This window comes from Pleurodeles waltl, chromosome 4_1, assembly GCF_031143425.1.
Source record: "Pleurodeles waltl isolate 20211129_DDA chromosome 4_1, aPleWal1.hap1.20221129, whole genome shotgun sequence".
Classification (NCBI taxonomy): domain Eukaryota; kingdom Metazoa; phylum Chordata; class Amphibia; order Caudata; family Salamandridae; genus Pleurodeles; species Pleurodeles waltl.
This window is the reverse complement of record NC_090442.1, coordinates 671,718,326-671,734,522: the sequence shown is the minus strand read 5'-3', so window position 1 is coordinate 671,734,522 and position 16,197 is coordinate 671,718,326. Positions and strand designations below refer to the sequence as shown.

The window sequence follows — 16,197 nt, the reverse complement described above, 5'->3', positions numbered from 1 at the left end:
GATTGCAGGACTGCGGGGATTGGGACCTATCCATCTGTGGGTACATTGTCCTACTGAAGCTCCCCCAATGATAGTCAGCACATGCAGGAGGTCCCAAAGTAATTGGCCTAGGAGCTGAAGAGATTCCACTTGAATCCCCAGGGGAACATACATATCAATGCCAGGGATTCCCTCTCCCAAGTGCCCATGACCACCGTATAGCAGCCATGGTCATCTTAAAGTATCTGCATCACCTGTATGGGGGGGGGGGGGGGCAGAGACATTCTGACCAGTTTCACAACCCCTCTGTATCTGATTGTGTAACCAGAGTCTCCCACCAGAGTGTATAGTCCCCTGTTGGACCCTTTTCAATGCACCTCTTGTAGGAAAACCACACCTACAGAGTAGTGTGTAAGGGCCTTGGCCACCAGCCCTCTCAATAGCATTGCCCAAACTATTAATGTTCCATGTGAGCAATTTAAGGGAGTGTGACTTCATAGTATGGCCTACTAGTTTGTCTCAACTGGGGAAGGTGACGTCCTGGGTGCAGGAGCATCCAGTCCCTGCCCCTCATACCCCCACCATGGCTGCAAACAAACCACAACAGTAACCAAATCCTCTCCTCCCCCCCCCCCCCCCTCCCTCCCCCACACACCCTACCTTACCATGCCACAGTGTTAAAACTGGCCCTCACCCTAGGGACGGTACATCGGTCATCCATCACACTCAAAAATTCAGGCATTTTCAAAACTCATCCCCATAATCCAGTGCGGGCAGTGAAGCAGGACTTTTTATTGGGCCCACTAGTTACCTAGTCTTGCAAGATACCATATCCCCCTGCCCCCTCCCTAAATCTCTCACCCAACCCATTAAACAGCTACCCCCATCCCTATATGCCCCCCCCCCACCCCTCTCCAAACTGTCACCATGGACAAACTCAATTTCCCCCCCTGGAGCAACCAGAACCCACTTATCTAGAGCCATGTCAGGGAGCTTGGTCCTTTAACGACCTGTGCCATTCCACGCCAAGTTATGACCCGATGATTCTTGATAGACCCTGTTGAAAGGGATTGTAAATTGTTTTGCAAGTTGTAGTTTTCTGCATATTTGTAGTTTTAAAACTGTATGCAATGGTTGCCTGTTTAGTTGCGCTTGAATAGGCTGGTGTGGGTAAAATGTAAAGTCAAGGGTAAAAACCTAATTGTTTTATTGGGAAAAGCCATGGCAATTTTCTTAGGTTTGATCTGTTCATTATGAAATGTTATAACAAAGCCAGCAGGCCTGCATACTTATTGTGAGAGACATGGGGCCATAGGCTTTTAAAGAAAGATTATTACTCTACGCTAAAGCCTGTGAGCATGTATTTTGTAATACAGATTACAATAGTAAAAAACAACAAGTTGTGGGGAGAGAAAGATATACACTACAAAAGTCCTTATTTGGCTAATTTATGAGACCTTGTATTTTGCTTTGCCAACTGTAATTTCGTATACACATGTACTTTTAAGACTGCATGCCAGATTTTTGCCGTGTGGAATGTTTATCCTCAGTACAGAAGGCTTGAATTGGTTATAGTGACAAGACAATAATAACGGCTACAGGCCTAATAGTTTATTATGAAAAGCTATGAAAAAAATGTGTAAGGCCGGGCATATTGATTGTGAAAACAATGTTAATGTCCATAGGCATTTGAAGGTGGATTGTTATTACTCTGAACCAAAGTCGACCAATAGGTTTTTTGTTAAATGGCATTCCACACATTACGTTAGTATGCAAGGGTTTTGGTGGAGGCGAACTCCCATGAAAAACCATAGGAAGAGAAGACTGTATTTTGCATTGCAATTTATAAAATCAAAATGTATGCAAAATTACAACTATGACTGACAGGAAAGCTTATGCTCAATGTAGTATGCCTCATGTAGTTATGGTGACAAGCTAATGATAATTGGTTGCAAAGAAATGTTATGCCATGTGCCATAGCAAAGGCAGAAGGCTTGTCTCAGTTATCATGAAAATCATGTAAAAAAAGCTACCAGGTTCATAACAATGGACTGCTATTTGCATTGTTACAGGCTGGAGGAAGGTACTTAGATTTATGTAATGCCTACATTATCAGCGTAAACAAGGGTTTTGGTGCTGGTGTTAATCACCCACTCTGCTGAACCCTTGGAGAAGAATTTCAATGTGATTATTCTTGGTAGGCCCAAATGAGAGAAGCTATATATTGTTTAGCCAACTATAATTTTGCACATATATGTAATTTCATAAATGTATTCCCAGTCGTTGCCAGCGCATGTGCCTTTCAGTATGCTTGTATTGTATTCAGTGTCAAGCCACTGGTGATGGCTACTGCCTTCATTGGTTCACATGGAAAAGACTCCTCAGGTGTGATCTGTTTAAAATGAAACGTCATGACAAAAGGAGGAGGCAATACTTGCCTATTGTGAAAAGCTTGTATTACAGGCTAAATACTTTTAGAGTGGAATGTTATTACTCTGTGCTATAGCCTGTAGGCAGGTATTTTGTTATGTAGCATCTTGCAGATAATAGTAAGCAAAGATTCTTCTAGCATTAGTGACACACCCAAACAAACTTAGGAGACAGGCTATTTGCAATATGGTAATTATTATAAGGCTCTATTAGTAGGGAGTTTATATTGTTTAGACAAATATTTTACTCACATTTCGGATTTATTTTACACTATACCTGATGGTTAACTTGTGGGAATGCTTATGACCAACACAGTAGGTTTGACATGGTTATGGTGACAAGCCAATGATAAAGGTTATAGGGGTGTTTGTTAATAATGAACTGTTATGATAACGGCAGTAGGCCGGACAACTTGATTGTGAAAAGCATATGCTAAAGTCAATAGACATTTAAGAACATATTACTTTTTTATCAAAGCCTACAGATAGGTATTTTGTTACATCGAATCTCACAGACTAGCACAGGAGGCAAAGGTCTTGGTGCTAGTTACCCCCTCAGACTAACTGTGCATGTAGAAGAATTGCACTTCCAGAGTCCTTGGTAGGCCACTTAGGAGAGATGGTATTTTGCTTTGCAACTTAATTTTGGATACTACATAATTTTATCATTGCACGCCTTGTGGGAATGGTTTCAGCTCAGTACGTGAGGTCTGTCATGGTGACAAACCGATTGTAACAGCAAGAGGCCTGATTGTTCTCCAGGAAAAAAATGTTTTCACTGCAAAAGGTCTGATCTGTTTATTATGAAAAGTTATGATCAACAGTAGGCCTGACATACTGACTATGAAAAGCAAAAGCAGACATTTCAAAGTCAATAGACATTTAAGCCTACAGATAGCTAGATATTTGGTTATACGAAATGTCACAGATTACCTTTGCAGGGAAAGACTGGTGTTGGTTACCTCCTCTGAAAAAGTCCAGACGGAGAAGATTTGCAATATAATAAATTTTTACAAGAATCTCCTCAGTCATCTCTCCTATGTCAGGAGTACCTAAAACACTAGGATGGTGGTGCTTATCAAAAGCATTCCTCTGATATGTTCATAACACTTCAGAGATGGGACTGGCTGGCCCAGTCTTGTAGTTTTCAATTTACTCCTTCTATAGTTCTTTCGTTTCTTAGCTTCTTCTCTTTTCAATTTAGTGTCTAAGAGGTTACTACAGCTCTCTTGGCAGTTCTAATGGGTTGCTTGCTTGCCTCTCATTTCATCTGCAGAGCGCCATATCCCATGTGGCCACTTCCTCTAAATCAGGAGACTATTATGGAATGTTGTTGTACGTAGTGAATCATTCCTGCACCTTGTTGCCCGTCATGCCTCTGTTCCACACTGAGCAATCCATCAGATTGACAGCATTCTTTGCCTTTCCTCACCCCTCAAAAGAGGTGGAAAGTCCCTGTCGTTTTGGACACCAAAACAGCTTTAAGCTTTTACACTGAATCATAGGGCAGATCAGCCTTTTGCGGCATTTTGCCGCGCAAAGAAAGGGAAGGCTGTGCAGAAGAGGACTCTCTTGAGGTGGACAGTCCTCAGTCTTAAAATCTGCTAGGCACTAGCCAAAAGGAAGCTTCGAAAGGAAAGAGCCCATTCCACCATGGCTAAGAAAGCTACCACTGCACAAGTTAGCAATCTGCACACTGGTACTGATGAATTTTGCATGCGCTGTTTCTGAGGACTCTGAAAAGGAGAAGCAAAAAAGTGGCATCCGCACACATGGGCGACACTTGTATGCAACTCCACTGTCGTTTCCAGGGTGGTAGACAGCCAGGGCGGACCCGCACAGCACCACCTAGCAGAATACAAGAGCATTACTAAAACGTGTCTGGATCCAGGTTGGAGGCTGGGGAATAATCTAAAAGGTCAGGAATCTGCAGTCAGAGTATACACCAGAAAGAGCATTACCGAAAGTAACTTGTTCATTCGGTACAGTCTCCACCCTATTTGTAATGGGTCTGAGAAAACATTTTTATTTCTCGGATGGTTGTCACAAGTTGTACGCTGCAGTTCAGCCTGCTTTTATATTGTCACGGTTTTCAGTAGGGTATGAAAGCCTGTGCAGTTGGGGGTAGATAAGGACAGGGTACAAGGGTACCTATTTTATTCCATCCATTGAGTTGAATGTTCACATAACTCAGACCAAGGTAAAGTCTATCTTGAGATCTGAATGCACATGTGCCAAGTGTGTTACTAGACGACTTGGTCTCAACTGAATATCGCCATATATTTATATATAGCCTCTTTTACCTGGAATTTGGAAGCCTTGACTGTTGCAGTCCCATCACCTTCTTCATATGACTACTGAACAAGTGTTTTAGGTAAACCCAGCATGCCGTTAAGGTTTCAGTGCATTTTTAGATGAGTACAAGGATTAGGGGCTACTTTCTAAGCTTGGTTAAAGGCTGTTTTACTATTTGTTTAATTCTTATTTTGCACTTTAAATAGTCCCCAGTGAAACTGAATGGGGTACACAAGTTAAACACACACTGCCTATGCGGCCCCTAGGACACTGCTAAAGTGATACTCTTGGCACCTAATACACCTGACTCACTCAATATGTCTTTGCATTACTTGTATAAACCACTTGCAGGTTATGGCTATTTGACAAATTGGGTCTTTAATTTAGAGGGGTGTGAAGACCCTCTTCAAGCAACAACCATAATTCCTGTCAGAGTGAACAGGCACGAGGCATCACTCATGGTCATGCTAGACCATGGGAAGTCACAAGATAGGGCCGACAGATAAAGAACGGGTCGGATACAAGGACCAGGTTACTCTGGCTGAAAAGGCTTCCTTCTTAAAGTCCAGCGCAAAAAGTCCACTTTGCCGTGGAGAACGCCATGGGGAGCAGGGAAAGTGTGGCGAATGGACACAGCTGTAGTGCAAAGAGCAGGCCGGGTACTGAGGACAGTCAGATCCTGTCTGGCTTTACGAACAGCTGTTGCTGAAGCTTCAGGCCGGTAGTCACCACAGGCTGCTGATGTTGCAGAACAAAGAGCAGATCTTGAGTTGCTGGTCGTCGCTGTATTGTGAGGAGTCAGGTCCACTGGACCTTATGTTAGTGGTCATCGCGGGCCGTAAGCTCTCAGCATGAAAAGGCCAGTTTAGTTGAGAAAAGCCCAAAACATCAGGACCTCTTTGTTCAGAGGAGTGCATTCTGATACCAACAAAGGGCCTGGGCCCTCTGGAGGCAGCTGTTGGGGGCTCAGGGTCTCACTGTATCAGAGGCCAACAGGGCTCAGGCAGGTCCAGTTGCAGCAGGGCAGTAGCAAGGAGACTTCTGTAGCTCGTCATGTCCCTAAAGCGCAGAATAGGAGGTCAGCCAGTTAGCCCTTTGAGTCACTCTGCCTGGGGTCTAGGGACCAGGTTCAGTGTTCCTTCTCCTGAAATAAAGAGCATATCCAGTGTTCCTGGTAACAAGGCAGTCCTTTTATGTAGTATCCACAGGTTCAGGAGTGCACTTAAGTGCAAGTCTGAGAGTCTTATATTTATATCTGGTGCCAGCTTTGAAGTTGGTTCTGGAATTCCCTCCCTACCTGCCCTGGTCCCATGTTGTCTGTGGTGACAAAAGGCTAGTGTAAAGTCCTTTGTGTTGTGAGTGTGCTGAGACAGCTCCTTTTGGAAGAAGGCAAAATGTTTGGGGGAAGCCCGCTCCCCCCCCACCCCCCAAGGCAGTCAGGTCTAGTATGTGTTCCTCCTATCCCCTCCCCCAACACCTGAAAGTGGAGACAACCCAGGTCCATGGGAGTTCTCATCACTAAGGGAGAAGAAAGTGGACAGAATATATTAAGCACTGGAGTGGTCTGACCCAGGGTAGTGTTTCACTGTAAAGTCTATTCCCTGTAGGAAGATGGACCATCTCAACAGTCTGGGATTCTCGCCACTCATTTTCATGAGCTATCTAAGGTGTTTGAACCCAGAGGGGAGTCCCAAACAGGTATGGTCTTAGCTTCTTCAGTACACAAACCACAGCAAAAGCTTCTTTCAATAGCACTCCTCCTCTGTTACCTGAGATGTAACCTCTTACTAATAGAGGTTGGTCTAGTCATCCACGTTTACCTGACAATACAGGCCCTATGTCATGCTCTGAAGCATCAGTTGGCACTTTAAATTCCTAGGAGAAGTTAGGGGCATTGATGAAAGGTGCTGTATACAGAGCCTCCTTAAAATGTCAAAGGCTTTCTGGCAGGCCTCTGTCCAGATCACCTTCTTGGGCTGCTTCTTCGAAGTAAGCTCAGTCAAGGGGCTAACAATGGTGCCGTACTCCTTAACACACTTCTTATAAAATCCAGTGAGGAGCAGGAAGTTCCTCAGCTCTGAGTTTTTGGGGGTTCCAAGGCCAAGACAGTCTTTATCGTGGCTTGAAGGGGCTGTAAATTGGCCCATGCCCACTCGGTGTCCCAGATACACGCCAGATTGCTGCACTACCTCACACTTGCCACCCTCGATGGGTGGGCCTGACCGTAGCAGGGCATGAAGCATTTCATGTAGGTGAAAGCTGTTCCTCCCAGCTGGAGCTGAAGACCGCTATGTCGTCCATGGAGGCTGTACAGAATGCCTCAATCCCAGCGGACTAACATCTGGAAGGTAGCAGGGGTATTCTTCAACCCAAACAGCATCACTGTAAGCTGTAAGTGGCCCTCCAAGGTAGAGAATTCTGACCTCTATTTTGTTCACTCAGTCAGGGAAATCAGCCTGTACCCTGATGCAAGATAAAAAAGTACTCAGGAACGTGGCAGCCCCCAGCCTGTTGAGCTCATCCACTCGGAGTTGGGGTCAGCATCAGTCTTGGTGATTGAGCTGAGCCCCCTGTAATCCACATAGACCTCAAGTTCTGGGACGGCGCCCGGTTGGGTGGCTTTCGGTACCTGCACTACTGGGCTGGACCAGGAACTACTGGTGTAGAGGATTACGCCTAACCCAGGACCTTGGAGACTTCCTACTTAATGCTAGCCCGCACCTTATCCGATAACCTGCAAAGATTATTTTTCACAGGCATATTCTCTCCAGTATCCAAGTCATGGGTACACATACATGTAAGCACAAGGTGAGGAAGAACAGAGGCAAACTGCCCCAACAACTGGAGATAGTTTCTCTGCCAATCTGGGGTCAGGTAGGGGAAAGTCTGACCCCTTTCACTAACCCATCCTGCTCCTTGGAGGATAGGAGACTGAGAATAGGTTCACTCGCCTCTTCTACCCCACCATCTGTCACCAGGACTTCAGACCTCTCATGGTAGAGTTTGAGGCGATATACACAGAGTACACGGGGATCCTGGGAGACAGGACGTCCACCAAGTAGATGACTTTCCTCTCCTTCATCTCACAAGGCCCTGACCAATCATCTTGAAGGGCCCTCTGCTCCAGTGGCTCCATAACCCACACTTTCAGTGCAGGATGAAACTCGACCAGAGGGGCCTTCTGGTCATGCCAGAGGTTCATCATCTCATGGCTAGCTTCCAAATTTTCAGAGTCCTTTTTCCAGAAGCATTGCATCTGGTAGCAGAGAGCCAGGACATAGCCGACTAGATCCTGGGGTGGGAAACAGTTCCTGGGAGCTTGTTCCCACGCGTCCTTTACCAAACGGAGAGTTCACCTAATAGAGTGGGAATAAGGGAGCTTAAATGGGCTAAATACAACTCCCTTCTTTGGCACCTACCTGTAGACAAAAAGCAGGCATGGTAAGATGGTGTGTCCCCACTTCTGCCTCAGAACTGCCCTAAAAGGTCTTGTTGAATCTCTCAACAAGCCCATTTACCTGAGGGTTGTAGGGTGTGACTAAGTTATAGGCTACCCCACTCCCATCCCAAATGGATTTCCTATACGTAGATATGAAGTGCGTGGCCCTGTGAGACACCATTTCCTTGGGGAACCACACTCTGGTAAAACCCCCATCAAGGCCCTTGCCACTGCAGGGGCAGCCAAAGACCACAGAGAGATGGCCTCTAGGTATATAGCGTTATGGTTCACCAAGACCAGGAAAAACATGTTGCCTAATGCAGTTTTGAGGAACATGTCCCAACAATGTTGATGCCCACTGTTTTCAAATGGGGTGCCGACAGGCAAGGGACCTAGGGGAGCCTTGAGCTTTTCCCTGTTTTCCTACTGGCCTGGCATGGAGTCATGACCTGCAGAATGTATCTGAGACTATCTTTATCCGGGACCAATAAAAGCGGATGACAAGCCTGGCCAAAGTCTTGTCAGAAGTATGTTATGAGCCAGATGCAGAGGAAGGCTCTGTAGCACTGGGAACCAGACCACCAACTCACGAGTTGGTGCAGGAACCTTAAGCTCCTTCAACCTGGACCGTGAGAATTTCAGGGACTGGTTTTGCCTGCCACTGGACTATTCTCCTTTTGGTAGCAACCGGGCCATTTTTTGAGGCTCCAAGCCTCTTTGACTATCCTCTCGAGCAGCCATGGACTGTGTGGTCAGGCACACCAACTCCAGCAACCCTAACTTCTCCACGTGAGAAAAAGGAACCAGAGCCACAATTGGTGAATCCCTTGTTGTTTTGTGTAGAAAGCTGGCTCTTTATATAGTTTTCCCAAAATAAGGTTTATCATGTAAAGAGTCCAGTTATTCCCTTATAAGTTGGCAGGGCTTGCTCTAGCAATCCCAAGGTTCTTTCTTAGAAGGTAGTGTAGTTGAGCAGCCTTGGGCTTATCAGAGAGAAGTGTGCACACAGTCTACAAATGATATACACAATTCAATAGGGAGATCCACACCAATTTATAAGAAATAACACTTATCTTTATATAAATTTAGGCACCAAGATGATCATGATTAGGTAAGTAAGTTTAGAGTTATGAATTTTTACAGGTTTGTTAAACCAACAGTGCAATTTCTGAAGCAGTAATGTCATCCTATGGAAGAAAGGCCTATACTGCATACAGGTACTTTACATGACTTACAGGACGAATCTTATGGAGTTAAGGTAACTACAGGGCAACATCCAAGGCAGCAACAACTGGTCACTTGGGGAGGCACTGGGGCGTCCGGGTGCAGAGGTGATTTTCCGTGTCGGATACCCTAATGTTATCCTATGGAAAAGGAACATATACTGCATTCGGGCAATTAGCAACAACTTACAGGACTGCTCTCCTACAGTTAAGTATGGGTCAAGATCCAAAGCAGCACCAACAAGCCACTTTGGGAGGCACTGGGGCGTGAGGGTACAGATGTGCTTTTCAGCCTCACATGCCCTAATGTTATCTAATGGGGAAGAAAAGGTTTCTGCATACTGGTAACAGACAGCGACTTGCAGGACTGTTCTTCTGGAATTGAGGTGAGTATGGGGCAAGGTCCCAGGCCACACCAACAGGTCACCCTGGGGGACTCTGGGGCGCTTGGGAGCAGAGGTGCGTTACGGCACTGGGTGTCCCATTCACTTGAATGGAGATCAGTCCAGTCAGAAAGAGTCTGCAAGCAGGGACTGGGGGGCTGGTCTGGAGAAACCCACAGGGGGGCTCGACCCTTGAGATCCTCAGGCACGTAGGCATAACATTGGCCCACTTCTTCCTGGACTCAGGTGCAGTGGTGTCTTTTGGCGTCTGGTTCCGGTGTAGGAGATACTTTTGGTTGGAGGGAGCCTGCAGAAAGAGGCTGTTGGCACAGTTGGTCCACTTCAACTCAGGCTAGGGGGGCACTAGCGCAGTGGTGCTTGCCGACATTGGGTTTTAGCTGTCCAGAGTCCTTGCAGTTCTTCTGGGGTGCCTGCAGGATGCAGGGGAGCAGCTCTGCTACTCCACAGGAGTTCCTGGGTCTTGGTTGAAGGTTGACAGTCCTCCCAGGCTTTTGGAGGCAGTTGCAGGCCAAGTCATCTTTGGAACAATTGTCGAGGACAGCAGGCAAGTCGGCAGGGCTGAGGCCAAGACAGCTGCTGGCATTGTGACTCTTTAGGGTCAGCCTTCTTTCAGGTCGGCAGGATCGGATTTTCTGGTGCCTGGGTCTCCCCTAAATACTGCATTTAGGGGTGTTAGTAGAGTGTAGGGTAGTAGCCAATGGGCTACTTACCCCTGGGGTCACTATGCCCTTATATGACCCCTCCATGTGGGATGTGGGTATCACTCTGTCCTAGCGTTCCTAGTTCTACCATCATCAAGATGACAGATTTCTTAATTTTGTGTCCACATCAGAAAGCTCATCACAGGAGTGGAGCTGACCTGAGGGTGGGGACGCTTCTCTGAACACTAATTTTCCTGCCTGTACAGGTGTCAAATGGGCCCTGGGGTAGGGTGGTTGGCATCTCCCTTCTGAGGGAAGCCAGATCTGCATACCAAGGGGGTGGGTTCTTTGCAGTCCCCTGCCTTGGAATGCAGTTTTGCAGCTCATCCTGGTGGAAAGGCCACCCTAACACCCCTTCCAGAGTAGGCTTTGTTCCTGACTGCCTGAGAGCAGAGGCTCTCACCCCTGGGGCTCGGAAAGTTGCTGTTGGTGGAAGGCTAGTTAAAACTAGTCAGCCAGCACACAGGTAGATGGTAGGGTTTTCCGGTGGCACCTTTAAGGTGCCCGTGGGGTGCATGTATTAATAGATCCATCACTGGAATCAGTAGGAGTTTATTAAAACAAGATGTTTGATACCAAACATCATAAGTTTCAGTAAAGTCATCATGTAGCTGGGGGAACTCGTATTGACCAGTGTCCAGCACATGCACTTAAAGTGGCTTCCCTGATCACTTATCCATGTGTCTATGGATCTACAAAGACATAGGAGCATATCTGCTCTTGCAGATATGTATACACATGTAATATAATGCACCCTACATTAGGGCTGTAAGGCCTGCTTGTTAGAGTGTCTTACATACACTGCATGCAGTGTTAGGGGACATGGCACACAGGCTGTGTGCCATGTTGCGTTTTCACTTTTAGCTGCACCAAGACACGCAGCCTGCGACGGCAGTCTGCATGAACCATGTGAGGGGTCCCTGAGGGTGGCACAATACAAACTGCAGACCTTGGGGACCCTCTTTGGTACCCATGGCCTAGGTACCTGGAGTCCTATTAACTAGAGACTTACAGGGGTGCCAAAGATATTGCCAACTGGGGAATAATTGAACAGTTTTAAGGAAAGAGATCCGGCACTGGGGACATGGATAGGAGGAATCAAGGGCACTTTCAGTCAAAATTGCATCAAATACCAAATTGGGGCGACCACCATGAGGCAGGTCTAACAGGCTAGCCTGTGGGATCACAAGTGTGTAATGTTCCAGACCAGAGATAGGACATGAAGGCCATTATGAAAACTAGAATGGATGTTTTAGAGGCACTGCTTAGAAACAAAACGTAAACTTGCAATCATATTTTTCGCTGTTGCATTGTGGACATGTTTTAGGGTGCACTGAGAGAGCTTACACGCCGCACTCCAATGGAAGTAAGCATTGGCCAGAGAGGATCATCATGTTGCATTTGTCTTATCTTCTTCTAAGACCTATGTAATAACATGTGGCCTGATTCAATGGGCAATGCTGAATGTGAATCTTCACAACCGAGGAGACTAGTTGCTCTCCATAGTTTACATGTCTAACATGCAAGAACACAGACCCTGTGTTTGTATAGATTGGTAGCCACCTCCCCTTTCTGATATATGCAGAGCAAACATGACCAAGTGAATGGCATTCTAGCCTTTTTGTGAATTACATTCACCTGTTAGAAAACAACTGGTAGTTATGACCTAATGTGTCTTTAAAAAAAAAAAAAAAAAAAAAAAGTACTTTTTTGGTCGAGCTTCGAGACTTGTTATACTTTGTGGCCCTCAAGTCCGCCAATTGCTTTTCATTTGTCTGTGTCAATCTCCCTTAAAAGTCCTTGCTTGCTACTGGTCAATCCTTCCTCTTCATCCCTCTTTTAGGTTGAGCATAGCAGTGCACAAGCGCTGCTTTTCCAGCGTGTTTGCATCTATGTGAGCTTTTAACTACACCAACCTCATGCCCATCACTATCACTTGTTCATGGGGTTGGCTTTCAAAAATCATTTGTCCTCATTGGTAAATTCTTTAGGTTTGTTCCTCTTTGGGGCACTTTCGTTACCACCTTGGCCATCGACTCTGTTACACTAATATTTGCATGACTGCCGATATGTTTGACTGCGAGCGACAAACTTTTTATTTTTCTCCCCCTTCGCACTCATGCTCATGGAGGCTGTGGCGCTTTGAATCGGCTCACTTATGTCAACTGTTTTACTTTTCATTTTCAATTTATGAGGCAAGAAAAGTCCAGTTAGGAATTTACAACACTAGTAGCTTTAACTCCAGCAAACGCGAGATCCATTGCAGAGCAAATGCTTGTTGTCTTGTTTCCGCCCAGGGAGCACCGGCCAAGTATTTGGGGGACTATTTATTACACTATGGCTGCGTATTCACCTTCGGCGCCCGTGTTTTATTGCACCCTAACTGCACAGTGCCCACTTCACAGCCACTGCACTTCAGAAGGCCTCTCTTGGATTCACGTACAAAACTAACAGCCTTTACCTTTTTTGCACAAGCTGGGTGCCCGGGACACTTCTAGTGGGGGAGATAGGTACATGCTAGTTATGTTTTACAATGTGCCATACTAGATTTAAGTAAATAGAAAAAAAATAAAATAGTATTTCACTTCATCTTTTTGACATATGGGAGAGGTCAGCTAACACGTTCCTGTCCTCCCCGCTTAGTGTTTTTTGATTTTGGGGCTAACAACTCAACTACTGCTTTCCGACGTTACTCATCCTGTTTTACGATAGGGCAGATTTTTTCTCATTTGTACGTCAGAAATGGAGGCGAGATAGCACTATGAGGGGCTGGGGTGTGCTTACATATACTGGGGGCGACATCCGCGCATTCCACTATGTGTGGATTCGCTACTCGGAGTGTTTTCTGCGTTTTTTTCTTTCCTTTTACATGGGGGTGCTTTCTCGGCCGGGAATCCTGGAATACTTCAAGGCTTCGTTTGTGTAGGGTTGCGTTTGTTATTTTGCGGGGCGAGTTTCTGGAACTTTGTTGGGAAGGGTGTGTCTTCCAGGCACCCTATTGACCTGCAGAACTAGAAATAAGACTCCCACTAACCACATCACGATATTCATATGCAGCTCACCCATCTTTTGGCATGAAGACCCAGAGCCAGCTCCTCTCTAGTAATACTTAATTTTTGCCTTTTTCTATGGAATCATTACTGACTGTGTCCTCCCTGTGTGTAGTATCAGGACTGACAGCCTCCCCGCCTCTAGAATCGCAACTGCCACTCTCCATGTCCCTACTATCATGACTGTCAACTTCTGGTATCATGACTGCCAGCCTCCGTGTCACACTACCACGATTGCCTGCCTCCATGTATATAGTATTGTGATTACAAAGCCCCATGCCTCTCGTATCGTGACTGCTATACTCATTGTTTTTAGTAGCATGATTGCCAGCCTCCATGATTACAGTATTACGATTGCCAGTCCCTATAATATAGTATTACGACTGCCATTCCCCATTCTTCTAGAATTGTGTTTACCTGCCTCCGTGTTTCCTGCATCTATACTGCCAGCCTCTGCTGTCCGGGCGACTTTTAAAAAAAAAAAAAAAATGTATGTAGGCACGGGGAGAGCGGTCTGTTATCCACCTCACCCGTCCTTCCATTCACCACCCCCACCTGACTGCCAAATGCAATAGCTCACCCATAAGTGAGACCTATTGGCTTTGTCAATCCTTGTTGAAGTAGTAATCAGTCTGTCTGAGGAGCAAATGCTGCAAAGAAGATGCTTATTTAGTGATTTATATTTTTTAGCAGCTGCAGAATTGTTCTTTATATTTTAGCAAAGAAATTACACACAATGGCATGCAGAATTGGCATTAGATAAACCAGTCCATAGTTTGTTACATTTCAAAAGTGTACATTGCTAAATTTAAACGCAGGCGGCGTGGTGATAGTTGTTCAGTTATACTGTGGTTAGCATCGTCTGGGAATCCAACTGTAGTAGAGTATGAGTAAGGACAAAGCAACATTTGAGGAGGCTGCTCCTAAAACGGACGGTATTAAGGAGGAGCACAATTCCGTCGTTGGTTCAGCAAAACAATATAAAAGACTGAAAACTGAATCAACGTGGAAAAATATAAGGAAGAAACACCTGTTAGGAAAAATTCTGGAACAAAAAAATGCAGAAGCGACTGGTAGTTGATGTATTAGGTACACCACTTGTATGCATCAGCGTTTTAACAAAACACAACAGCGGAACAACTAATAAGTTTAAAGTTAAATGGCCGCCGTTTAAGCACATAAACAATCTAAAGCTGGATATTGCGAGTACACTTACAGTACATTAAAACTTATACAATGCACAGCTGCCTAAGAGGTCTAGATGCAAACAACACGTTATTCTCAGCATTCCATTAACCAGGTGCTTATGTTTTTACGCTTTAATACAGCTGTTAATATTACCTTACTCCACAGTACTCTCCCCTCGTACTCACAAAGATGAGTAGTCCAATGGACTCGCTGGGATCGAAACCTGGAATGTCTGGGAAGACACACACCGGCAACTCCACGAATTCAGCAAATGCATTAATACACTGAGCTGTCTTATCTGCTTACTAAATCCATAAAGTATGGCTATCAGATTTTCCTTGCTGTCCGGTGTCTGGAGGTCGTCACTGGATGCATAAAGCTACTTTGTAACGGTTGTGTGTATTTTATGCCATGTGGTTAGGGTACTATTCTACCAAGAAAAATGGCACCAACATTTTTTCCTGCTCCCATAATGCCATTTACTTTGACTCCGTTTGATGCAGTGGCGTAGCGTGGGTTGTCAGCACTCGGGGCAAGGCAAGTAATTTGCGCCCCCTAACCCGTGGATTTTAGCACTCGAGTCGTCCCCCCCCCCCCCCCCCCCCCCCCAAGATGTTGCGCCCGGCCCCCCCTGCACCCCCCACGCTACGCCACTGGTTTGATGGAAATAAAAAACGGTTCTGGGAGACACTGCAGTCTCTGTCTCAGGGACATTTAAGATCTAAATATTCAGCCATAAAGTTCTACGGCTTTAATTCTGGTACCTGTTGGGTATTTCTTGTATATTCATTATTTGATGACAACGTGCTAGGTCGATCACTCCACGATGAATAGCCCGAAATTCCCGATGTGAATCAACAAAGTGGTGCACTCGGGTGTATGAGACTTATGATCAGAACACGAGTCGTTGGGTCTGTGATCCTCAAATTAGGCATTTTTAATTGCTTATGTATGCTCCATATTGTTTCGTCCCCTTTTATGGAGGCTCTGGATCACCAGTAGTCTCTTTAAAAGCTTCAATACCGAATAATTAGGTGGACACTACAACACTATGTCGTGCTCACTGATTTCTAACCATGTACATATCCGTTCGAGAACCGCTACTTCCACATTTTTTTTAACGGATAGAATGGTATCATTTGAGCTAATTCAACTTACCAGTGTTGCCAATGATATTCCGTAAAAGAGTTGCCTAATTTACTCACCACAGTTTACGTGTCTGGCATGAGAGAACTCAGGCCCCCTGTAAAGGCTGGCAGGCACCCCAACCTGGCGTCACATGCAAACAAAGCATTCCTGAAAAATTGGGGTTGTGATTTACCCATTCTAGCCTTTCAATCAAACATGCATAGTCACTGTCCTATCGAGCAATCAACCAGTGCCTGAAGGACTTGTCTGACAGGTGAGTAGGCGGACCAGATTTTTGGCTTTTTGTTGGCCTGTTATTGTCTGCTGGGCCAGTTTTTACAGCAAATTTTCCCGATATTAA

The 16,197-nt window shown here is 45.6% G+C and overlaps 1 protein-coding gene across 1 annotated transcript in view; it reads right to left on the bottom strand.

Moving 5' to 3' along the window:
* RAP1B (RAP1B, member of RAS oncogene family) overlaps nucleotides 1-16,197 on the bottom strand; it is a 299,284-nt gene that overhangs the window by 69,983 nt on the left and 213,104 nt on the right. The window lies entirely within an intron of this gene.